General features: G+C 39.0%; 1 protein-coding gene and 1 long non-coding RNA gene across 3 annotated transcripts in view; both read right to left on the bottom strand.

Moving 5' to 3' along the window:
* The window catches only part of PEX14 (peroxisomal biogenesis factor 14), a 138,542-nt gene that overhangs the window by 38,999 nt on the left and 71,869 nt on the right, over window positions 1–27,674 (bottom strand). The gene's annotated exons all lie outside the window — the stretch shown is intronic.
* On the bottom strand, window positions 24–27,601 carry LOC309841855. Its single transcript, XR_014299361.1, has 2 exons — window positions 27,462–27,601; window positions 24–701 (listed from the first exon to the last, which is right to left on the bottom strand). It is a non-coding gene; the product is annotated as an uncharacterized lncRNA (long non-coding RNA).

Genomic DNA, 27,674 nt, shown 5'->3' with positions numbered 1-27,674 from the left:
TACTAAGAAGCGACACAGGGGTATCCTGCGAAACACCACCTATGGGATTTTTTAATAATTGTTTTAGAAATATTCAACAGGTATATTTCCACAGTACAATTCTGCATTCTGAAGATACAAAAGGGAATATAGTGGAAAGCTGTCGCCTTCCCACTCCTGCCAGCCGGCCACGCCGTTAGATCTTCCCAGAGACAACCACTGCTACTCGTTTCTTAGGTGTCTGTTAGAGATAGTTTGTGAATATGAAAGTGCTTTTCCATATCCATATAATGTACATTTTATATGTTAGCGTATATATGCACATGCATATTTTTGGTACAAATAATAAGATGGTGTAAACACTATTCTACAAGTTGCTATTTGTAATTAATACATCTTAGGGAGCATTTCTTACTAGCATCTGTAGTGCTCTCTCATTCTACTTACTGACTATAAGGCAATCCATTTTGTGGCTATACCATGATTTATTTCACTTGCTCCCTATTGTACATATACTACAAAGCCCCAAAACAAGTCCTTACATGTACCACTTGTACATGTGCAAGTTGTCCCTGGAAGTGGACTCTGATACGCGCAGCTCTAATTTTGATAAACATCGACGGACCCTCCTGAGAGTGGTTTCCTTCCATTTACTTCCCACCGGCGTGCGTGTGTTTCCCAACTTTGCCTGCATGATGCTATCAAGCTTTTCCTTTGTCATCCTGAAAGGTAAAAGAATAGCCTCATTGTGGTTTTAAGTAAACTTCTGTTGGCTTTCCATATACAGAGAGAGGAGCACACATTTTAAGCAGACCGCTTGATGTATTTTCACACAGTGAAAACCTCCATGTAGCCAACCACCCAGATTAAAAAATTATAATAATAAAACAACAGCCCCTGGGAGCAGCTCTCATGTGTCCTCCCTGTCACCACTGAACTTCTCCCCTCGTGGATGAAATGTGCCCATTTTTGAACTACATATAAGTGGAACAATTCCAAAAGCATTTTTTCAACATGATGCCTGTGTGATCGCCTGGTTCACTCCCTCTGACTGCCGTACAGGACAACGTATCTGCCTGCTCCACAGCCATGCTGCTGACCACGTTTTTACACACAGACTTCGGAGGGGAACGGCTCAATCACATGGGGTGTGCGTATTCTCAGCCAAACAGACAGTGTCAAGTTTCCAAAGTGGTCACACCAATTTCCACTCACATCAGGAGTGCGGGAGAGTTCTAGCTGTTCCTCCCAACACCAAAGTTCAGGGTTTTTCCATTTTGGCCATTCTGGTGGGTGTGAAGTGATTATATCATTCTGAATTGAATCTGCATTTCTCTGATGACTAATGAGGTTGAACTATCTTTCCGCATACTTACTGTCTTCACTGGGTACAGTGCCACGTACATGTATGTATGGATACGCGCCATTTATCTACAGATGCATAAATACGGTAAGTTGATTAACTGTGTTGTTAGAAACTTGACTGCTGCCTGTGTGTACTATCAGTTAGTAAGAAAGAGGTTTTAAAACTTTCCATTGTGACAGCAGATTTGTCTAGTTCTCCTTTCAGCTCTGTCCATTTTTTGCTTTCTGTATAATCGAGTGATGTTATTTGGTACACACATACTTAGAAATGTCCAATCTTCCTGGTGACTGATCATTCTGAAATCTCCTTACCTCTCACTCCACTTTGAAGTCTATCTTGTCTGATATTAGTACCTGGTTTCTTTGGTTAGTGTTTGCGTAGTATCTTTTCCCATCATTTTACTCTTAATCCTATGTGTCTTTTCATTAAAGGTATGTTTGATGTAAGCAGCACTGATGGGGGTTAGCTTTTTTTTTTTAATCTAATCTTGACAAACTTTGCTTTTATGGGAGTAGTTAGTCTATTTACATCCAAGATGAATACTGAAATTTGGGGGCTTATCTCTTTCATCTCACAATTTGTTTTCCTTTTGATCTGTTTAATGTCCTCCTTTCTCTTTTTGCCAACTTTTTAACTCAGCTTTCCCTTCCATAGGCTTGTAGACAAGGTGATTTTTGATGGATTTCTTCATTACAGTGTTACAAACCTTCCTTTTATAGCTTAGAGGAGAGACTCTCAAACTTTCCCCTCTAATTTCAGCATCCTTTGGTGGACTGTGCATCTGCAATGATAACCACTGTTGCATCTGCCTAATGGGGGATCCTGGATTCTTAAGAGTGAACAGGGTCCGAGGCTCAAAGTGTCTGAAACTGATGCTCTAGATGCCACTATACACCCCTGACTTACTATCGTTTCATATAAATGAGAAATGTTACCATTTTGTCAGCAATTCCAACGCTTTCATCCATCCTTCCGCCTGTGTTACCGTCACGCATCACATTTATACATGCGTCTTAAACCCCCCAAGAAAGACACTGTGTTATTTTATACAGCCAATATCCATTTCTATTTGTCCCTTCCCTTGCCTGCCTGCATCTCTGCGTCTTCAGGTACGATCACTTTCTTTCTGTCTGAAAACCCCATTAGTGCTCCTTTCAGTGCAGGTGTGCTGGCAATGAACTCCCTCAGTTTTGTTTATCTGGAATATCTGTATTTTCCCTCACTTTTAAGAAGTGTTCTACTGTGAAATAATTTCAGGCTTACAGAAGAGGTGCAAGTATAGTACAAAGAAATCTCATAAATTTTCCCCCTGGGTTCTTTAAATGTTAAATCTGCTTTATTATTCTCTATCGATCTATCTACCTGGTTTTTTTTTTTCCCTGAACTGTTTAAGACTATGTTACAGACAGGATGCCCCCTCCTCCCTACGTATTTCAGTATTAATTTCCTGACTCTGGGGCAGGGAGTCGGTACTCATATATAACCATAGTACAACTATCAAAATCAAGAAGTTAACACTGTTGAGTTTTTATCTGCAGTTCAGACCTCCCCTCTGAACTCTATTCACATTGATTTGTCTGCCCACCTGTGGCTTCACCTGTATGCCTGACAGAGACCTCAAATCCACCTAGCTCCTCATCTTGCCCCACCAAGATTAATGGTGACTCCATCCTTCTAGTCACAAGGCCAAAATCCTCAGAGTCATCCTTAACTTCTGCTTCTCTTTCAGACTTCAGATCCGACAAATCAGGATATTCTGCTGGATTTACCACCACGTAACAGCCAGGGATGTGACTGCTCTCTCAGTTTCCATTATTGTTCTCCAACTGCGTACTCTTACAGTGGCAGCCAAGGTGATCCTGTAAAAGCTTAAGTCAGACCATTTAAGTCCTCTGCTTAAACCCTATGATGGTCTCCATTTTATTAAAAGAGTAAAACCAAAGTCTTCCTGTGGATCAGTGCCGCTCTGCACAGCCTCACCTCCTACCAACGCTGTGTCTTCAGCTCTCACTGTGACCGGCCTTGCCCGCACTGTGGCCTCCTTTCTGTTCCTAGAATTTGCCAGGCGAGCTCCCACTTCAGGCTTTCGTACAGTTGGTTCCCTTTTCCAGGAACTCTTTCTGCCCAGAAATCTGCATGGCTTGCTTCCTCCTTTTCTTCAAGTTTTTGCTTAAATGTCACCTTGGTGGAGACTTTCCAGACCATTCCATTTAAAATCATAACCTTCTAAGAGCTCTCTATTGCTCTTACTCCCCTTACATTACGGTTACATTTTTTTCCCCTAACGGTCTCCTTTCCTTCCCACCACTAGAATGGAAGCTCCCTGAAGGCAGAGATGGGGCCTATTTCATTCACTGCTATATTCGCAGGACCTAGAATACTGCCTAGATTCTATGGGCACTTACGCAGGTGTTCAACGAAACTGTGCAGAAGAAATATATCAATGGAAGCCCAATATGCAAAACAGCTGCTCAGGTTTGGGGAAAGCCAGCTGGCACATGGAGCAAACCCAGAGTCCGACTTTCTTGACCCCTCTTTGCCCTTGAAACATCTCTTTAGAATCTCCAAGGAGTCCCAGAGGTGAATGTAAAACTGTGTATTCACCCTGCACTATGGCAAACTAGTTTGTTCCCCAGTCGGACAGGCCTTGTACTCTTCAGTCCCCTCCCCTGATGCTCCACGCACCGCACACTCCTTCCAATCCTACTCCAGTCTTGTCCCTTGTCCTGGGTTCTCTCTTCCACCACCGGAGTCTCCTCTGGTCACCCCCCTGCCAGATCACATGTCTGCAGTGACTGCCATCTATACAGTATTCCTCTGGTTGTCAAACATAGGTAGCTTTGTAACCTTCCTTTTGTCTTGGATGGCTTTCTAAGGAGTCTAACATTGTTGAACTTTGACTTTTACTGTCTTACTCACTGCTGTATCCCCAAAGCTTAACATATGGATCAACCTGTCAAGCGCAGTCACTGAACAGTTGTTCAGTGCGTCAGTAAACATGAATAAAGCCTACTGGTATTTAATGGACTGCAGATCGCTAATAACTGAAAGATATACTTATAACATGTGGGGACAATCTCTTTTTTTCTCTCTTTAAAATAAAGTTATGTATATAAAACTCATTACCACTGCCATAATAGGCGTGTAACCTTATTTCTGAAGTTCTACCCCACGTGATAAGGCAGGATATAAAATTAAAATATTTAAGAACTGGAAAGAAGATCACAAAATAATCACTTGTAGACAACAGGATTACATATCCAAAAAAAATCAATAAAAAAGTTTAATGACATAGCTGATTTATAATATATACTTTTAAAAAATTCAAGAGCATTCCTACATACCAGCAACAAGTAATTAAAAATTAAAATGATGATCAATTCCTTTCACAATAGCTACAAGAAATATAAAATTACTGAGTAATCTTAAAGTATGTTAGATCTATACAAAGAAAACCTTGCAAGAGAAGTAAGAATGTTGACGGGGCACCTGGGTGGCTCAGTGGGTTAAATATCTGACTCTTGGTCTCAGCTCAGGTCATGATCTCAAGGTCCAGGGATCAAACCCCACCTCAGGGTCTGCGCTGAGTGTGGAGCCTGCCTGAGATCCTCTTTCTCCCTTTTTCCCTCTCTCCCTTCCCCTACCTATCCGTCCCTCAAAGAAAGAAACAAATAAAAATACTGAAATAAATGGAATAGTCTTTTCAAACTAATTTGAAAGATCTGATCAATAAAAATTCCAATTATTTTAAATATTTTCCAAAGTTCCAAAAGGTTATCTTGCATAAGCACATAAGAATGTACAAGTAAGGGAGGCCTGGGTGGCTCAGTCAGTTAAGCGGCTGCCTTCCGCTTGGGTCATGATCTCAGGCTCCTGCGCTAGAGCCCCATGTCGGGATTCCCTGCTCAGCGGGGAGTCTGCTTCTCCCTTTCACTCTGTGCTTTCTCTCCCTCCCTCTCTCTCTCTCTCTCAAATAAAAAATAACTAATCTTAAAAAAAAAAAAAAAGATGTATAAGTAAGAATAAGGAATATTTGAGAGTTCATTCTGTCTCCTCTACTTCTTGGAAATGCGTTTAAACTACCTCCTCTAGGGATTTGTTTCCATATCTCATCAGGGTCTACTCTGAATTAATGTTCTACCACTTTACATATTAAGGGCCTTAATACGATACATATAATTATATGTGCCATATTGTACATATTAACACATTTTATTAGGAATCAATTTCATTTATACCTCCTTGTACCTTCTGTGATGTTGTTCTAATGTTCATCACATATACACATACATGTATGTGCTATAAATCCAAAAGTATCTTCTTCCTTTAAACAACTTTTTTCTTAAGAAAAAAAAAATAGTATTTTGTATTCACCCACAAATTTCACGTTCCCTATGCTCCTTATTCTGTCTGAGGATCCAAATCTCCTCCTGGTATTAGTTTCTCTTCAGTACAAAGATCTTCCACTGATATTTATTATAATGCATGTCTGCTAGCAACAATCTCTCTTAGCTTTTACTAGAAATACCATTATTCTGTCTTCATATTAACAGATATTTTTGCTGTGTACAGAATTCTAGGTTGATGGCCTTTTTTTTCAGTTTTTAGAAGATGTTATTCCACTGTCTAATGGACTACCTAACTTCTGACTGTAACTCTGACTGCATCATTCTGATCACTGTTCTTTTTTCTTGTCTTTAGTATCCAGCAGCTTCACTATAACATAACATATGTAATTTTCTCTGTATTTATCCTGCTTGAGGTTGGCCATGTTTCCTGGTTGCTCTGTGTGTGCATGTTTTAACCAAAAGTGGAAGTTTTTCAGCCAACATTTCTTCAAATATTTTTTAAAAGATTTTATTTATTTATTTGACAGACAGAGATCACAAGCAGGCAGAGAGGCAGATAGAGAGAGGGGAAAGCAGGCTCCCTGCCAAGCAGAGAGCCCGATGCGGGGCTCAATTCCAGAACCCTGGGATCATGACCTGAGCCGAAGGCAGAGGCTTTAACCCATTGAGCCACCCAGGAGCCCTGACACTCCTTCAAGTATTTTTCAGCCTCAGATTTGGAGGTTGTGATTACCCGAGTATTAGCCAACATGATCAGTGAAGGTCTGGTCCTATTTTTTCAATCTTTTCTCCCTCTCGGTACTCTAGTCTGAATGACTTCTACTGACCTGTCTTTAAGATCACTGATCCTTTCTTCTCTTGTGCCCAGCTGGCTATTAGCCCCATCCAGTGAGATCTCAGTGACAAGTATTATCTTTTTTAATTCTAAGATTTCCCCTGGTTCTTCCTTACAGCTTCTGTATCTACACAGCAACTCCCCACCTCTTCATCCTTTCACCTGTATTTTTCACATATACTCAATGTATTTTCCAGCTATTTTAAAGTGTTTTTGTGTGTGCATCTGTGAGTCTATTTCTATTGATTCTCACTTCAAGTAAGAGTCGCAGGTTCCTGTTTGCTCATCTTCGCATGTCTAGAAAGTCTTTATTTTATACTGGACATTGTGGATGGTAGGCTGTAGAGAGGCTCTGGATCCTGCTGTCTCCTTCTAAAGACCTGAGTGTTATCCTAGTAGGCAGTCAAATTACTGGCAGATCATCTTAATCTGGGGCAGGCCATTTTATACCTATTTCTTTTTTGTGCTTAATCCTTAATCCTAGGGAAAATGCCATAGTCGTAGGCATTTTCTACCTGTTTCCTCCTACTGGGTGCTCCTTCTGCAGATTCAAATGAAAGCCCAAAGGGTTTATGAAGACCCTCTAACCTGATAAGACTCAAGCTCTAAATGCTGCCTTTCCTACAGTAGGTAGCTGCTGAAATCAGCCTAGAACCTGGGACACCTGCCCTGTGCATGGGCAGTTCAGGAGTTAGCCTACAATTTGAAGGGTGTTTCTATGCAGGCTGGTGTTACTCCCTCCAAAGTTCTTCATCCTGTAATTTCCATTTCTGAGTTCTAGCCAATCTGGCATCTTTGAAATCTATCCCCCAATTCCTCAAACCAACATGGTAGCAGCTTTCTGTTTAACTTCTACTTGCTAAAACTTAACGGACAGAATCCCTCAAGGATAAGGCATACAGAGTTGGCTCTCACCCAAAGTGATTCCTTCTCTCAAGAATCAAATTCACTCCCGGGACGCCTGGGTGGCTCAGTTGGTTAAGCGGCTGCCTTCGGCTCAGGTCATGATCCCAGTGTCCTGGGATCGAGTCCCACATCGGGCTCCTTGCTTGGCAGGGAGCCTGCTTCTCCCTCTGCCTCTGCCTGCCACTCTGTCTGCCTGTGCTTGCTCTCGCTTCTCTCTCTATGACAGATAAATAAAATAAAAAATCTTTAAAAAAAAAAAAAAGAATCAAATTCACTCCCAATTTCTGATTGCATTTGGTTGCTTTTTTTCCCTTCAAATGACATTTTCAAAATATTTTGTCCAGAATTTTTATCTGTTATTGGTGGGAATGTTATTCTGATACAAGCTACTTGGTTATGACTGAAAGCCAGAACTCTAACTCAGAATGTTTTGGGTTTTTTTTTTTTTTTAAGATTTATTTATGTCTTAGAGGGAAAGAGTGCACACATACACAAGCAGGGAAGGGGGAGTAGAAAAGAGAAAAATGTTGAGCAGCCTCCCTGCTGAGCACGAAGCCCGACACTGGGCTTGATCCCACAATCCTGAGATCATGATCTGAGCTAAAATCAAACACTTAACTAAATAAACTACTAAGGTGCCCCCAGAATGTTTCTAGAGGAGAAAAATGATGTAGTGAATTTTGTTCTTGTATATATTAATACTAATGATAAAGATACAGAAATTAAAACATTGTGGCACCTGTGTAAGAGTGTATAGGCCAATAAATACAACAGGTATCTTTGAAAGAGACCTTGTTATATACTAAAATTTAATATATGGTAAAGGAAGCAAAACAAACAAATGGGGAAAAACTATCCGAAGAACATTTTTGGGAAAACTGATTTTTGAAGAATGTCACTTCATATCACTTCATTAAATTCAGGAATCAAAGAGTTAAGTATAAAACTTAAACCATATACTGAAATAAAATGCATGTGAATATTTAACTTGTTGCTGGTTTGATATTTGTGGATAAACTACTGAACCTCTCATTAGTTTCTTTCTCAAATACAACAAGATAATAAAAAAAATACCCACCTCACAGGGCTCTTATGATTAAATAAAGTCACTTAGCCCATTGCCTGACACATAATCACCCCTCAATAAATGTTAGCTGTTGCTGTTGTTGTTACTATAATTATTATTATTTAATAATTATGGGAAAGGAATCTCTTTCATAAAAATAATAGAGAAGTTATTAGAAGATTGATAGATTTGATTATGTGAAAATAATCACTTTTATATATTAAAAAACATAAAAGGCAAGGAACAATGGGGAAAATGTTTGCAAACATGACAAAGAATTAATATTCTTAATATATAAAGGGCATTTAAAAATCAATAAGTAAAGCACTAATATCCCAGTAGAAAATAAAGGATTGAATGAACATTTCTGAGAAGAAATAAACATATTATAAAAGTTCAACTGTGTTACTAATCAAATAAATGCAAATGAAAGTAATCTGAGAAAGTGATCTTGTTCCTGTTTTGTTGTTTTTTAGGGACGAGACACATTTAGTACACTAAGACAGATACTCTTAGACCCTGGTAAAGGAATTGGTAATATTATGTGGAAAACTATTGCTCTGTATCCAGTCTTTAAAAAAAAAAAAATCATTTCCTGTGAGTCAATACTTCCTCATTTCAGGAATCTATTTTGAGGGAGTATTAGATATCTCTGGGTTTTTTTTTTTTCCTAATTCCTAAAAATAAAAATTAAGAAAGAAAATAAAGTACTCATCTCAAGAAGCTAAAAGAAGAATGTCAGAAAAATCCAAACAAAATAGATGAAAGGAATTCTGTAGAAAAATGTTATAAGTTTTCCAGTGGCCAAATTTTCTTATGGGTCTTCTTACTGTAAGTCTTACTTTTATTGTCTTTTGGGCAGAGAAGGGGGTGTTAAATGATTTCTGCCTTTGGACTTTGAGATTTTTCTTTGCAGTCAATTTACCTTTTTACAGATGTACATACATGCTGAAAAACTGAATATTCCATTTGGTGGGTACAAAATTCTACATATTTATATGTAAGTTTATTCATTGTTATCCAATTATTCCACATTCCTATTTATTTTGTGACTTTGGTATATTAAATTCTGAAGTATGTTAATATCTTCAACTATGCAATTTTAAATTCTTGTATTTCTGGTTGTTGTTTTTTTTTATAAGATTTTGTTTATTTATTTAATAGAGACACAGCAAGAGAGGGAACACAAGCAGGGGGAGTGGGAGAGGGAGAAGCAGGCTTCCCACTGGGTAGGGAGCCCAATGTGGGGCTCTATCCTAGGACCTTGGGATCATGACCCGAGCCGAAGGCAGATGCTTACAACTGAGGCACCCAGCTGCCCCTTCTGGTATTTCTAAAAGCTTCTGCTCTATATAGTTTTATTAAATGTTCTCAAGTGCATAAAGTTTCATGATTATTATGTCTTCTGGCTGGAGTGAACTTTGTAATGGTATAAATTGACCATTCTTTTTAATATTTTCTAACCTGGAATTTCTAATCTGCCAAATATAAATACTGCCAATTCTGCTTCTTTGGGATTGCATTTGCTCACTACATCCGGCCCGTTCCTTGTTTTCAATTTTCCTATGCTGTTTCATTTCAAAGTGTTTCTCCCATAAACAGCATAAAACTGGCCTTTGCTTTTTCCCTCAGGTTGTAGTGGGTCTGGGATCTGTTATTTAATAGGGGATTGTTTTAATCCCACAAATATTTATTGTGTTCGTTGCCTCTAGTTTTAGTTTTTGTTTTTCCTTTCCCGATCTTTGTTGATCTGATCATTTTCTTCCCTCTGAATGTGATTTGAAAGTTCTAAATCCTATTTTCCTCTAGTTTAATATAAGAATGAGCCCTGTTTTTTAAAATTGAGAAATAAGGGACGCCTGAGCAGCTCAGTCATTAAGTGTCTGCCTTCGGCTCTCGGGTCATGATCCCAGGGTCCTGGGATAGAGCCCCGCATCAGGCTCCCTGCTGGGAGGGAAGCCTGTCCTCCCTCGCCCACTCCCCCTGTTTATGTTTCCTCTCTTGCTGTCTCTCTGCCTAAAAAAATGGGTAAAATATTTTTTTACAAAATTGAGAGATAATATACCAGTTATTCTTATGTACACAGCGTGGAGAATCTGTCCATATGGATTTACTGTGTAACCACCACTCGGATGGCAACCCAGACACTCCTCAGTATGCAGTAAGGCAGCACTTTCCATCCACACCCTCCTCAAGGCAACACTATTACTCCAATCCTTAATAGTAGTCTTCCCTGTTCTGGAACTTCATATAAATGGTATCTGTTCTTTTACATCTGACTTCCTTGACAAAATGCTTTAAGATTCATCCTTTTGGCTGCACAAAGCAGTAATTGATTCTTTCTGTGTAATATTCTATTTTGTGTCTAAACCACAAATTATCCTTTATTCCGCTGATGGACACTTTCCTCCAGGTTTAGGCTATTTTGAATAGAAGTAAAAACTGATATATATGCTCATGCACATGTCTTTTCATGATTATATATACTCGTATCTTTTGGGTCTGTACCCAGCACCTGGAATTGCTAGGTCACAGAACAAGGATATATCTAACTTTAGTGGAAAATGACAGTTTTCTTCCAAGTGGCTGCACGCCTACCAACAAAGTATGAGGGTTACAGCTGTTCCACATTCATGTCGACACTTGGTATTCTCAGTTTTTTAAATTTTAATCGTTCCGATGGGCATATGGTGGTGACTTGCTGCACTTTTGAATTATATTACTCCTGTAAGTTATGATGTTGGGCATCTTTTTTATAAGCTCATCAATCATTTGGAAATGCTCTTTAATAAAACATCTATTCAAATCTTCTGAACATTTTTTTAAAAATTTTATTTATTTGAGAGAGAGAAGACAAATGAGCATGAGCAGGGGGAGGGACAATGGAGAGGGAGAGAGACAGCTACTCCATGCTGAGCAGGGAGGCTGACTCAGGGCTCCTCTCACAACCCTGGGATCATGATCTAAGCCAAAATCAAGAGTCAGACACTTAACCAACTGTGCCACCCAGGTGCCCCTTCTGAACACTTTTTAAAACCAGGTTATTTGACTTTTTCTTATTGATCTGTAGGAGTTCTTTATACATTCTAGATACAAGACCTCTATCGAATACATAGATCATGAATATATTTTCCCAAATGTATGGTTTGTCCTTTTGCTCTCACTGTTACTGTTTCATGAATAAAAGTTTTTACTTTTGATATAGCTTTTTTTTTTCTTTTTATGGTAGTAGGTTTTGTGGCTAAATTAGAAATTTTTGTTCACTCAAAGATTATGAAGATACTCTGCTGTGTTTTTCTAGAAACTTCACAGATTTACCTTTATTGTTTATGTTTGTTGTGAGGTAAGAATCAAAGCTGACTTTTTCACATAAGTATCTGATTATTCCAAAACCATATTTTGGAGCAATGGCATGTTCTGTTAACTTACCTATTTATCAGCAGGTACTATAGGTGGGGCTCCTGGGTGGCTCAGCACTTAAGAAGCTGCCTTTGTATGAGGAAGTGGTGATGCAACATGGGGGCTTAAGGGGGTAGGAGAAGAATAAATGAAACAAGATGGGACTAGGAAGGAGACAAACCATAAGTGACTCTTAATCTCACAAAACAAATTGAGGGTTGCTGAGGGGAGGGGGATTGGGAGAAGGGGAGTGGGATTATGGACATTGGGGAGGGTATGTGCTTTGGTGAGTGCTGTGAAGTGTGTAAACCGGGCGATTCACAGACCTGTACCCCTGGGGATAAAAATATATTATATGTTTATAAAAAATTTAAAAATTAAAAAAAAAAAAAAAAGAAGCTGCCTTTGGCTCAGGTCATGATCCCAGGGTTCTGGGATCAAGGCCCGTGTCAGGCCCCCTGCTCAGCTGGGAAGCCTGCTTCTTCCACACACCCTCCCCCCTCATGCTCTCTCTCTCTCTCTCTCTCTCTCAATAAACAAATTAAAAATATTTTTAAAAATGTATTATAGAGAGCCTACTAAATCAGACACTATATTGGAGCTGAAGACAAATCAGTAAACAAGAAAGATCTCATTCCTATCCTCATGGAATCTACTGAGCAGTTTAACAAGTCGGGTCTCTCAGCCCTTAACTTCAGAAAATTTTTTATTTGAGGAAACAACTGAATAAAAATCTCTAACTTGTGTCCAGTATCTAGCCACCTGATTGCACTTAATTAATTAAACTCCATTTTTTGCTTCAATTTTCCCAAATATCCTATAGAATGATGGTGTTTAAGGGAAGGAACAGGAAGAAAACTCGGTCCTTTTGCTATTTTTCTGATTATGAAAGTAATATTCCAAAACTGAAAACACGTATTTTAACAGAGAAAAGCTGAAAGAAGCCAAATGAGAAAAATCACCTACATAATACCATCCAGAGGCAATTACTGTTAATACACTGAACATAAAATGAAATCACATTTTAGCCAGAAATTTTAGTTATTTACACAATGAAAATTCTGTAGAGTCAAAATAGCGCTTGAAATCCCCTTTAGAGGAGACTTCCGGCTGGATGTGGCAGCTTGAACACACAGCTCTGATTGTGATTTTAACTCATTCTACATTAACAAGATAAAAAGCACTCATGCCCAAAGTATTCCAAATAGTTCAAATAATTTTTTTACAGCCTCTGTCTAAATATTAGACAGTAAAGGATCACCAGACATTTAAACAAAATCTCAAAAAATGAAAATCAGAGCCCCGAAAACAATAAAAAAGAATTCAGAGGAAACAAATTACTTAGGCAACAGGAAAAAAAATATATTCTCAGAGGAAAAAAACAGATGTTGCAGCCAAGAAACAAGAACAGAATGTCAGAAAAAGAGAACACTAAGAGAAAAAGAAGATATTTAAAGATCTGAGCAAAACAGCAAACCAACAAAAAAAACCCCACCTTTTTTCAAGAGTAATACTGGAAGATAAAATTACTAGAAGATATTGGAAGGAACTAGCCACAAAGCAGGGCAAACCCCCCAAAAGGATGAAAAACAGGAGAGAAATTTTTTGAAAATATTTGAGAGTCAGCCCAGGACATCTAAAGTCCAACAGGAATTTCTGTAAAACAAAACACAGAACACAAAGGAGAGAAAATTATTGAAGAAATAGTTTAGGAACATTCCACAAAGCTAAAGGATATGAGTTTTCTAATTAAAGGTCAGCAAAGGATGAACACTGTGAATGCGGGGGGGCTCCCTAATGCATAGGGAAAATTTCAGTGAAATTCAGAATCTGTAGACTAAAGATAAGAAGTAAACCCTCAGGGGCACCTGGGTGGCTCAGCTGGCTGAGCATCTGCTCTTGGCTCAGGTCAGGAACCGGAGGGGATCAAGCCCCACAGGTCGGCAGGGAGATTGCTCCTCCCTCTTCCTCGGGCCCTCCCCCCAACTTGGGAGCTCTCCTCTCTCTCTCAGAAATACAATCTTCAAAAAGAAAGAAAAAAAAAAGAGAAGTAAACTTTCAGAGGGAAACCAACAGTTCTCAAAGAAAGGATCAGGAATCTGAATGGCTTCAGACTTCTCAGCGGCAACGCTGGAAGGTTCGAGGACAACCGCAGGTACCCTCAAAATTCTGATGCAACATATTTCCAAATTAAATCTCTAAACCCAGCCAACTTAAACGTGAAACATGAAGGTAAAATTAAGAACATTTTCAGAAATGCTAGGTCTAAAAATGTTTACTCCCCTCTTCCCACATGCTCCTTAGGAAGCTTTGGAAAGATGTGTTCCACCAAACCGAAAAAGCAATTCCAAGAAAGAACATAAGGAAGCCGGACAAGAGGAAACCGATCAGAAGAGAGAGATAAAGGGACTATCCAGAATAACGGCAGAAGGGTGACAGCTACACAGCAGGCCTAGAGAGCAAAAAGTTCAGACCAGAGCAAGAGAGCAAATGGCACCAAGAAAAAAATTAGTCACATGATGTTTTTGATGATACTGAGGGGAGTTTTACAGCTCCAGCAGAAATTCTGAGGATTCCTTATTGATAAGTATATAGAACACTAAGCAACCTGCCCCATTCCAAGAACAGTAAAAACTCTTAATAAATATTTCCTTAACATGATGGGAAGGTGAGGAGAGGGAGACAGACAGACGCAGGAGTACTTGTATATATGTGGCTTAGCGTCACTCTCCGAAGCGGACATCGTGTTTAACAGGGAAACATAAACGCATTTCATTTAGAGCCAAGAAGAGGACAAAGATGTTCACGAAGCATCGTATTTACTTTTCTGAAGGTATTAGATGATGCCACTGGATAAGAAGAGAAGAGACAGAAATACTGTAAAGGAACAGGTAAAAATGCGATTTCCCAATAGTACCTAGAAAACTGATACGCCAGGAAAACTAATAGGAGTCAACTGAAAAAAGAGGAAGAAAAACACCTTTTATAAACCATACAGACACATGTTTGCATTCAAAATCAGTCCAGCTGACCCTGAACAACATGGCTTTGAACTGAGCAGGTGCACTAACATGCGGATTTTCTATCCTATACTATAAGTGAAATTTCTCTTCCGTATGACTTCCATTATAACATTTTGGTTTTTCTCGTTTACTTTATTATAAGAATACATTATATAATATATATAACATACAAAATATGTAATTATCAACTATTATCAGTATGGCTTCCAATCAACACTTGATTAGCTGTGAAGTGTTGGGGGAGTCAAAAGTTATACACAGATCTGCAACTGCACAGAATGGATGGGGTGGTACCCCGAAACCCCACACTGCTCAAGGGCCAACTGTATAAGAAAATCACCTTTAAATTGAAAGGCTGGGGGCACCTGGGTGGTTCAGTCAGTTAAGTGTCCGACTCTTCGATTTCAGCTCAGGTCCTGATTTCTGGGTCCTGAGACTGAGCCCTGTGCTGGGCTCCGCACTCAGCAGGGAGTCAGCTTGAGATTCTCTCTCTCTCTCTCTCTCTCCTGCCCCTTCCCCTAGTCATGCTCTCTCTCTCCAATAAATAAATAAAATCTTAAAAAAAAATAAAATAAATGTATTAAAGGCTGGATGGAGGACATAATGAAACAACAGATACCACTTAAGCAGAAACAAAAGAAAAATACCAGAACATAAATTTAGAAGTAAATGGGCAAGATCTTGAGGCGCCTGGGTGGCTCAGTGGGTTAAAGCCTCTGCCTTCGGCTCAGGTTATGATCCCAGGGTCCTGGGATCGAGCCCCGCACCGGGCTCTCTGCTCAGCAGGGAGCCTGCTTCCCTTCCTCTCTCTCTGCCTGCCTCTCTGCCTACTTGTGATCTCTGTCTGTCAAATAAATAAATAAAATCTTTTAAAAAAAATTAAAAAAAAGAAGTAAATGGGCAAGATCTATATAAAGATATTAAGGAATATTAAAGAAATCTTGAATACATGGAAGGGGTTACCTTACTCTTACACAGGAAGTGTCAATATTATAAAGATTTCATCTGGCCTAAACTAAGCTATAAATTTAATATGATTCCAATATTTAAAACATTAACAGTCTTATGTCTTTTTTCTAACCAAGCAAGCTAATTTTGAAAATTATACAGGAAGTAATAAAAATAACCAAAAAGGGCACCTGGGTGGCTCAGTCATTAAGCATATGCCTTCAGCTCAGGTCATGATCCCAGTATCCCTGGGATCAAGCCCTTCAATGGGCTCCCTGCTCAGCAGTAAGCCTGCTTCTCCCTCTCCCATTCCCCCTGCTTGTAGTCCCTCTCGCCATCTCTCTCTCTCTCTCTGTCAAATAAATAAATAAATAAAATCTTTTTAAAAAAAAAAAAAAAAGGCCAAAAAATAAATTCTGAGTAATTGAAAAGACAATGAGGGAAGATTAACCCTAATTAAACGTATTCTAAGATAATGTGACACTGGTACACAAAGAGACAATCAGAGTAGATGCAAAGGAATCAAATGGAAACTACAGTTATAAAATGCACTTACTGAAATTAAGAACTCAATAGATAGTTTACCAGCAGACTGGACGCAGCAGAAGAGAGGATTAGTTAACTAGAAGATAGGTCGGTAAAGAGAAAGAAGAGGAAATGGATGGAGAACACAGAACAGAGCATAAAAGACATAGGAACATATGGAACATGGAGAAAACGCTCTTACATAATCTTAATTGACGTCCAAGAAAGAGAACTAAATAAGAGCAAAGCAGAAGCCATATTTAAAGATATAATGGTCAATAATTTTATAAAGCTAACAAAAAGCAATCAAGGCACATATTCAAAGGCTCTATAAAACTCAAGCAGGATAACTATAAAGAAAACACCTTAGGCAAATCACAGTAAAACTGCTTTAAAAAGAAAAAGAAAAATCTTAAAAGCAACTAAAGAAGAAAAAGACGTATTACCTTCAAAGAAGCAATAATAAGACTGATAAATGACAATGGAAGCCAGAAAATAATGAAATAACATCTTCAAAGTGCTGAAAGAAAACCGCTGCCAATCTAGAATTCTGTACCAGCAAGAACATATTTCAAAAGAAAGGATCAGAAAATCACCATTCAGCAATCCTCATAATAATTTATCCAAGGGAGCCAATAGGAGGATTCAGCAATCCCCACAATAACTGATTAAGAATCATTAATGGTAAAAAGAATGGATGAAAGTTGATTAAAAATAGGATATCTACAAAATCTCAAAGTATCTCCTCAAAAGATACTTATTAATTACAAAAGGAAAAAAATCTTAACTCTCTAGTGGAGAAACCTGGGAGGCACCACCTCAGCCAACAAACCAAAGTGAAACCACCAACAGTGGGACACACCAGTGTCATATACCTCCTTACACAACGCCCTGAGAACAACACAGTACCACGGCCACGGTATTCCCACGCAAAGTACAGGAACTAAATCCAGTCCTCAGGAAAGAGCAGAGATGCAAACTGAGGTACAGAGTGCAAAACTGTCCTCTTATCCTACAAAAATTTCAAGGTCACAAAAGACAAAGCCTTTTGTGTTCCAAGTTAGAGGAGGCTAATGAGATAATAGCAGTCATAAGCAACTCAAGATCATGGACTGGATGGCAGACCTGGAAAGACATTTCTTTTTTGCAACAAAGGACATTATTAGGACAACTGACTCTATTTTATATATATATTATTTTATATATATATATATATATATATTAGTTCACAACTGAGCTAGGTGCATTGATTACATGATTGAACTTTATCAAACTATTTTCCTGATTTTGATGCATGTGCACATGTGTCTACAGGAAGGGAGAAGGGAAGGGGAAAGGAAGTGGGGAGAAAGTATATACGGTGAAGTAAATGTCAACATTTAAGGAATCTGGGTGAAAGGTATATGGGAATTCATTGTGCGACTATTACAATTTATTTAAAAATATGATTAAGGAGGGGTGACTGGGTGGCTCAATCAGTTGAGTGACCAACTCTTGGTTTAGGCTCGGGTCATGATCTCAGGGTCATGCGATCAAGCCCCATGATGAGCCCACACTCAGCACGGAGTCTGCTTGAGATTCTCTCCCTCTGCCCCTTCACCCACTTGTGCACTCTCTCTCTCTCTAATAAATAAAATCTTAAATAAATATATTAACTATTAAAAGAATCATTTCAAAATCAAAAAGCCTTTTAAAAAATGAAGAGAAATGAAGTCATTTTCAAACAGATAAAATCAGAGGATTTGTCGCTAGCAGACCTGCACTAAATGAAACATTCAAGGAGTTCTTCAGACAGAGGAAAATGATCCTAGACAGATGGCAGAAATGCAGGAAGGTATGAAGAACAAAGTAAAACCAAATACAAATAAATTAGACTGTATATAATAACAACAATAATGTTTATTATACATTATAATGTTGATTGATGTTGTTTATTATATATATATTATATATATTATAGGGTTTGAAATCTATGTTGTACTAAACTACAAAAATAACACAAAAGGCAGGAAGAGAATAAAGAGAAGTGAAGTGTTCTAAGGAGCAAGCACACTGGGAAACAGTACAGATCCTCATTGATATGAGACTTTAGTGAATAAAGATGTGCACTGCAATCTCAAGGGCAGTGGTTCTCAAATATTTTGATCTCCTGACCCCTTCACACTCTTAGAAATTATTAAGGATTTCAAACAACTTTTGTTAGTAAAGATCATATGCATTGATACTTAACCATATTAGAAATCAAAATCAGAATACCTAAATATATGGAACAAATACTAACAGATGCAAAGGGAGAAACTGACAGCAACACAACAGTATGGAACTTTAACACCCCATTATGTCAGTGGCTATATCATCAAGACAGGAAATTAATAAGGAAACACTGGCCTTGAACAATACGTTAGACCAGATGGACTTAATAGACAGACAGACAGATATAGAACATTCCGTCCAAAACTACAAAATACACATTCTTCTCAAGTGCACATGGAACATTCTCTAGGACAGATCACATGTTAGGCTACAAAGTAAGTCTCAATAAATTTAAGACTGAAATCATAGCAAACATCTTTTCTGCCCACAATTTCAGTTACAAGGAAAGAACTGGGGCGGGGGGAAGCACACAAACATGTGGAGAATGAACAATGTGCTATTAAACAATCAATGGGTCAACAAAGAAATTTTAAAAAATGAAAGATTACCTTGAGATAAATAAAAAATGAAAACGCAATATTCCAAACTCTATGGGATGCAGCAAAAGCAGTTCTAAGAGGAAAGGTTACAGCAATAGAGGCCTACCTCAAGAAACAAGAAAAATCTCAAATAAACAATCTACCTTACACCTACAGAAACTTAAAAAAAGAACAAACTAAGTCCAAAGTAGGTAGATGGAAGAAGAAAATAATACAGATCAGAGAAGAAATAAATGAAACAAAAACTTAAGAAAAAAAAAAGACTAGAGGTGCCTGGGTGGCTCAGTGGGTTAAAGCCTCTGCCTTCGGCTCAGATCATGATCCTGGGGTTCTGGGATCAAGCCCCACATCGGGCTCTCTGCTCAGTGGGGAGCCTGCTTCCTCTTCTCTCTCTCTCTGCCTGCCTCTCTGCCTACCTGTGATCTCTGTCTGTCAGATAAATAAATAAAATCTTTAAAAAAAAAAAAAAAAGACTAATGAAACTAAGAGCTGGTTCTTTGAAAAGATAACTGATAACTCTTTAGCAATACTCTTCAAGAAAAAAGAGAGAGTCCAAATAAATAAAATCAGAAATGAAAGAGAAGTTACCAATACCACAGAAATACAAAGAATAAAGAAGACTACTACAAACAATTATACATCAACAAACTGGACAATCTAGAAGAAATATTTCCTAGAAATATACAATCTTCCAAGACTGAATCAGGAAGATAGAGAAAATATGAACAGCTGATTACTAGTAATGAAACTGCATCCATAATCAAAAAACTCCCAACAAACAAAAGTCCATGACCAGATGGCTTCATGGGTAAATTATATCAAACATTTTAAGAGTTAATATTTATCATTCTCAAACTGTTCCAAAAAACTCAAGAGGAAGGTATGCTTCCATGCTCATTTTGAGATCAGCAGTACCCTGATACCTAAACCAAAGACACTACAAAACAAAACAAAAACAAAAACAAAACAAAACCCACACAAGCCAATATTCCTGGTTAACAAAGATGCAAAAATCTGCGAAACTGCATTGAGCAACATGTTAAGAGGATCATAAACCACGATCATGTGAAATTTAATCCAAGGATGCAAAGATGGTTCGATATCCACAAATCAATCAACATGACACACCACGTCAACATAACAAAGGATAAAAATCAGATCATCTGGGACTTCTGGGTGGTGCAGTCAGTTAAGTGTCTGACTGTGATTTCAGCTCAAGTCATGATCTCAGGGTCATGAGATCGAGCCCTGCGTCAGGCTCCCTGCGCAGTGCAAAGTCTGCTGGAGAGTCCCTCTCTCTCCCTCTGCCACTCCCCTCATGCTCTCGCTCTCTCTAAAATAAATCTTCTTAAAAAATCAAATCATCATCTCAGCAGATGAAGAAAAAGCACTTGACAAATTCAATATCCACTTATGATAAAAACTCTCAAACAAAGTAGGTAGAGAGAGAATGTACCTCAACATAATAAAAGCCATATATTACAAATACCCACAACTAATATCATACTCAATTGGTGAAAAGTTAAAAGTTTTTCCTCTAAGATCAAGAACAAGACAAGGATGTCCACGCTTGCTACTTTTAGTCAATACAGAATTGGAAGTCCTAACCACAGCAATTAAGCAGGGGAAAGAAATAAACAGCATCCAACTTGGTAAGGGAAAAGTAGAACTATCATTGTTTGCCGATGACATGATAGTATATATAGAAAACCCTAAAGCCTCCACCCAGAAACTATCAGAATAAATGAATTCAGTAAAGTTGCAGGATACAATATCAACATAGAGAAATCTGTTGTGTTTCTACACACCAATAACTACCAGAACAAGAAACTAAGAAAACAATCCCACTTATAATTACATCCAAAAGAATAAAATATCTAGGAATTAAACCAAGAAGGTGAAAGACCCATACTCTGAAAACTATGACACTGATTAAAGAATTAGAAGACAACACAAATAAATAGAAAGATAACCATGTTCATGGATTGAAAGAATTAATCTCGTTAAGGGGTGTCTGGGCGGCTCCAACAGTTAAGCATCTGCCTTCAGCTTAGGTGGTGATCTCAGGGTCCTAGGACTGAGCCCCTCATCAGGCTCCCTGCTCCCTGCTCAGCCTCTCCCTCTGCCCCTCACCCCACTTGTACTCTCCCTCTCTCTCACCTTCTCTCTCTCAAATAAACAAAAACCTTAAAAAAAAAATACTGTTAAAATGTCCACAGTACCTAAAGCAATCTACAGATTTAATGCAATCCCTATCAAAACACCAGTGGTATTTTTCACAGAACTAGAACAAATAATCCTAAAATTTGTATGGAATCATAAAATGTCCTGACTAGCTAAAGTGATCTTGAGAAGGAACAAGCTGGAGGATATATCATGTCCCAGATTTCAAACTATACTACAAAGCTACAATAATCAAAACAGTATGGAACTAGCATAAAAACAGACACAAAGATCAATGGAACGAAGACCCCAGAAATAAGCCCACTATATATGGCCAATTAATCTGCAATACATTAGACAAGAATATACAATAGGGGAAAGGTAGTCTCTTCAATAAATGGTACTGAGAAAATTGGACAGCTACATATAAAAAGATAAAACTGGACCACTTTCTTATACCACATACAAAAACAAATTCAAAATGGATTAAAGAGGGGCGCCTGGGTGGCTCAGTGGGTTAAGCCTCTGCCTTCGGCTCAGGTCATGATCTCAGGGTCCTGGGATCGAGCCCCGCATCGGGCTCTCTGCTTAGCAGGGAGCCTGCTTCCTCCTCTCTCTCTACCTGCTTCTCTGCCTACCTGTGATCTCTCTGTCAAATAAATAAATAAAATCTTTTAAAAAAAAATGAATTAAAGACTTCACTTAAGACCTGAAACCGTAATGCTCCCAGAAGAAAAAGGCAGTAAATTATTTGACATTGGTCTTAGTAATATTCTAGATCTGTCTCCTCAGAGAAAGACAATAAAAGCAGAAATAAACAACTGACACTACATTAAAAAGATTTTACACAGCCAAGGAAACCATCAATGAAACAAAAAGACAACCTCCTAAATGGGAGAAGATATTTGCAGATAACAGACCCATAAGTGGTTAACATCTATAACGTATAAAGCATATATATAACTCAATATCAAAAACACAAACAGGGGCGCCTGGGTGGCTCAGTGGGTTAAGCCTCTGCCTTCGGCTCAGGTCATGATCTCAGGGTCCTGGGATCGAGCCCCACACCCGGCTTTCTGATCAGCAGGGAGCCTGTTTCCCCCTCTCTCTCTGCCTGCCTCTCTATTTGTGATCTCTCTCTCTCTGTGTCAAATAAATAAATAAAATCTTTAAGAAAAAAAAAAAAGCCCACAAACAATCCAATTAAAAATAGGCAGATGACCTAAAAACAGAGATTTTTCCAAACAAGACATACAGATGGCCAACAGGCACATAAAAAAGATGCTCAACATCACTAACCATCAGGGAAATGCACATTAAAACTAAAATGAAGTATCACCTCACGCCTGTCAGAAGGGCTGTTATCAAAAAGACAAGAAAGAACAAGTGTTGGCAAAGATACAGAGAAAACGGAACCCCCCTACACTGTTGGTAGGAATGTAAATTAGTGCAAACACAATGGAAAACAGTATGGAGTTTGCTCAAAACATTAAAAATAAAACTATCCTACAATCTAGCAATTCCACTTCTAGGTGCTTATTCAAAGAAATTGAAAACTCTAATTCAAAGAGATATACACACTCCTATGTTCATCACAGCACTGTCTGCAACAGCCAAGATCTGAAGCAAGCTAAGGGGTCTTCCAACTGATGAATGGATAAAGAAAATCTGATATATAAACAACAGAATATTACTCAGCCATTAAAAAAATGAATGAAATCTTGCCATTTATGATAACATGGATGAACCTAGAGGATGTTAGGCTAAGTGAAATATCAAAGACAAATACTGTATGATTTCACTTCTACATAAATCTAAAAAAATAAAGCAGAAATAGACTCATTGAGAACTGATGGCTACCAGAGGGAAGGGGGAGGGAGGTGAACAAAATCGGTGAAGGGGATTAAGATGCACAACCTTCTAGTTACAAAGTAAATAAGACACGGGGATACAATGTACAGCAAAGGGAAGATAGTCAATAACACTGTAACCACTTTGTATGGTGACAGATGGTAACCAGCCTTATCCTGGCAACCATTTCATAATGTATATAAATACTGAGTCACTACGTTGGACACCTGAAACTAATATAATATTGTATGTCAATTATTCCTCAATTAAAAAATCAAAACTGAAGGGGTGCTTGGCTGACTCAGTCGGAAGAGCATGTGACTCTTGATCCCCAGGGTTGTGAGTTCGGGACCGGGGCTGGGTGCAGAGATTAATTAAAAAGTCTTGGGGCACATAGGCGGCTCAGTGGGTTAAGCCTCTGCCTTTGGCTCAGGTCATGATCCCAGGGTGCTGGGATCAAGCCTGCCTTCGGGCTCTCTGCTTGGCGGGGAGGCCTGCTTCTCTTTGTCTGTCAAATAAATAAATAATCTTAAAAAAAAAAATCTTTAAAAAAATCAAAACTAAGAAATTTAAAAATAATTCAGCTAAAAATAATAGTAATAAACTTCCTACATATTAATATGAATAATATCTTTATTAAAAAACAAAACAGGGGCACCTGGGTGGCTCAGTGGGTTAAAGCCTCTGCCTTCGGCTCAGGTCATGATCCCAGGGTCCTGGGATCGAGCCCCACATCGGGCTCTCTGCTCAGCAGGGAGCCTGCTTCCTCCTTTCTCTCTGCCTGCCTCTCAGCCTACTTGTAATCTCTGCCTGTCAAATAAATAAATAAAATCTTTAAAAAAAATAATAATAAAACAACGTAAGTAGGGGCTCCTGGGTGGCTCAGTCAGTTAACCGTCCGAGCCTTGGTTTCAGCTCAGGTCATGATCTCCTGCACCCTGAGACTGAGCCTGTCCGCGGGGGCTCGGCTTGAAGACTCTCCTCCTCCGCCACTCCACCCACTTGCACACACAAATCCAAGCGCTCTCTCAAATAAGTAATCTTAAAAAAAAGAACTAGTTTCCAGAACAAAAAATAATTACTGAGAAGTGTAGCACACTTTAACTTTTCTGCAAATCTCTTTTATGTCTGGCTTAATGGAAGACAACAGGATTCTCGTATCTGCTGTGGTATGTTGGTTTGGCTGAAGCAAAAGAAGAAAATACAGACTAGTACAAATATATAGCGCAAAAAGAGAGGAGTCTTTTATTTACTTCTTTATTTTGTATTTGAGAGAGAGAGCGTGAGCATGCGTCAGGGACAGAGTCAGGGCAGAGGCAGAGGGAGAAGCAGACTGCCCTCTGAGCAGGGAGCCCAACATGGGGCTCAATCTCAGGACCTCTAGATTATGACCTGAGCTGAAGTCAAGATGCTTAACCAACTGAGCCACCCAGGCATCCCCACAAGTGCCAGTTTCTTAAGGATTCGTTGCAATGTGGTATCTGAAATTCTATCAATAAACTTCCATATCCTGTTTCATTAAAATCTAATGCTCTATCTTGCACTTTGAAGATTTTATTTATTTATTTGACAGAGATCACAAGTAGGCAGAGAGGCAGGCAGAGAGAAAGAGGGGGAAGCAGCTCCCTGCTGAGCAGAGAGCCCGATGTGGGGCTCCATCCCAGGACCCTGGGATCATGACTTGAACTGAAGGCAGAGGCTTTAACCCACTGAGCCACCCAGGCGCCCCAACATACATTTTATATACTATCAAAACAGCACACTCATCAGATCACCATGATCTCCTCAGAATTCATTAACTGTGGGGAAACTGCCTAGTTCACGGTGGTGGATACATGTTTTTCCAAAATTCTAATTTCATTTGAAAGTTCAACTTTTATTACTGACAACAAATACTGTCAGTATGCTTCCCACAAAACAACCGGCTCATTTTATTCTTCATTTTTGAGACTGTGTCTTCCAAACACCGAAGTCTGACTTGATCACAGCGTCTCTGTCACTCCCTCAAGTAAAACTGATATCCAAGAAAAAAAGCAGCTAGTTCAGCTCATAACTCAAACGAGCACACGAGAACTTCTCCTCAGGCACCCACTCTGCTACGAATGCAGGAGTCCTTAATGCCTATTTCCTATTTCGTCACATGAATATTACAAAGATGCATACTCAATTGGCAAGATTTAATGAAATTAATCATTTTCACTCTTTCATCAAGGACGGTCTTCAGTGAAATGGCATTTTTTTTAAACTGCCTGTGCACAGCAGTAGAAACTACAGCGAGAGGCCAGCAGGTTTACCCAGCCTTGCTTCTGCAGGGTCACTGCCAACGTCAACATGATGAAGAGGCAAATAATGTCTTACTGCTGGCTTTGACAATCATTCTGACCTGACTCCCTGAAAGGGTTGTGGGGGACCCCAGAGCTCCACAGACCTAAAACTCAGAAAACTTCTAATCTACTCTAAAGACAGAAAGAGCTGCAAAGATAGCTCAAAACTTTCTTAAGCTCCTCAGTGAGAGAAATATTGATGATAATATTCGTTTGTAACTTAAAAACCATTTTTCTTTATGAAAAACAATAAATGATAACTGTACAAAACTTCTGAAAAATCCAGTTTTTCACTATAAGAGAAAATATATAAATGCAAAATAAGAGACAAAAGGAAAATCTTATAATATTGTTTGAATTGCATGTATACATATACACATAAGTTATCATGTGGAAAAAAGAAAACCGTGTGTGTGTGTGTGTGTGTGTAAAACCAGTGTCCAGGTCCCAGCTTCTAAGTAACGTTCCTACTAAACAACACTTGAGGAAAATGTCTGATGCCTGGCTTAGGTCACAGACAGTAAAAGGTGCACCTGAGACATTTGTGCCAGAAAGCAAAGGACCCAGGAGCTAACCTGAACGAGGCACCCACTGATCTAACTTGGAACAATGTGAGCATTAAAATGAAATATGATAACAATGAACTATAATACTCTGAACTAAAGAGTATACAGTGATACTCAAAGGAAAGTGAGAGCAAGAAAGAGAGAGCCAGAAAAGGGAAGGTGAGGAAGTTCTTCTTTATAGAAAAATACTACACAGTGAATATATATAAAACAATAAAATTGGGAAATTACTATTTTTAAAATCCCAAAGAAACAGCTGATTCGAGCAAGGATCTCCAGTGGTCGCTAAAACCACCGAATGACAGGTTCTTGAGCACTAAGAGAACATGCCCTCAAAGAAGCATGTCTCAGATGTCTTACTCGTTACAAAGGAGAATTTTACAGTGGCGAAATCTGGTAGCTACCTGACAAACCAAGTGATCGACGTAACGCCACCATTAGCAAGAATCTGACATTTCTCACCTTCTGATGTGATACAATAATAAAGACATGATATTGCTTATCAAGTATCCTTGCCGAAAATGTTTAATTTCAACCTTATCAAGGGGAAACAATGAGACAAATCCAGTATGTATGATATGCTATAAAACTGAGCTGACTGACCTTCTCGAAATAGTCAATGACAAGTAAAACAAGAAAGGGCAAGAGGACAGTTCCTGATGAAGAGACACAGCAGTAAAATCCCCTACATGAGCTCCAGACTACAGGGTACAGAAGAAATTTGGGGACTGGGAAAATATACGTATGGGCTACACGTGAGACCATTTTATGGAATTAGTGTTAATCTCCTAGGTGTGACAAGGTGCTATGGTCACATGAGAGAATGCCCTATTTGGGGAGACATGCTGACGTAACTGGGGTTGAAGTGTCATGGTACCTAAAACTTACTTTTAAAACAGGAAAAATAAGTGTGTGTGTGTGTGTGTGTGTGTGTGTGTGTGTGTGTGTGTAGAAAGAGTGAGAAAGAGAGAAAGCAAGTGTGGCAAAATGTTAACAACTGAGAGACTGGATAAGAGGTATCTGAGGTATCTGGATGTTGAGTACACCATTCAATTCTTCAGTAGTTCTGAAATAAATTTTATTCAAAATAAAAAGATGGGGGGGGAACAAGCCCAGGTCGGAAAGAGTATGCACAGGCAGGATCTGATCCTATAAGAAATGAAGAACTATAGGGGTGCTTGGGTACGAAGTTGACTGGGCCTCTGACTCTTGGTTTCTACTCAGGTTGTGATTTGGGGATTGTAGCGATTGAACCCCGAGTCGGGCTTGGTGCTCAGTGGGGAGTCTGCTAGGGATTCTCTCTCTCTCCCTCACTCTCTGCCCCTCCCACTGGTGCGCCCACATGCACGCTCTCTCACTCTCTCAATGAATAAATCTTAAAAAAAAAAAAAGAAGAAGACAACGACGAAGAGCTACCCCAAGTTTCTGTGCAGGGAAGAGACAGCTAAAAGCAGAATTCAAATCTTACCATCCAGTGACAGTGCACAGACAGACAAGATCTGGTGACAACGGCAGCCCCAGTGCCCCAACCTGCAGTTATCCAGCCCCACATTAATCCAATGTTCCATCCACTGCCATAATCTGTCTCAGGGTGAGGGTAGCAGCAGCCTGAGAATACAGAAGGTGCCATTAGCGCACACCTCCTTGAGACAGGAGAGGTCACCTTTGATGGCCCATGGTA

Source organism: Mustela nivalis (assembly GCF_964662115.1).
Source record: "Mustela nivalis genome assembly, chromosome: 10".
NCBI classification, from domain to species: Eukaryota; Metazoa; Chordata; class Mammalia; order Carnivora; family Mustelidae; genus Mustela; species Mustela nivalis.
Note: the sequence above shows the minus strand (reverse complement) of the source record. Positions and strands in the feature narration are given on the sequence as shown.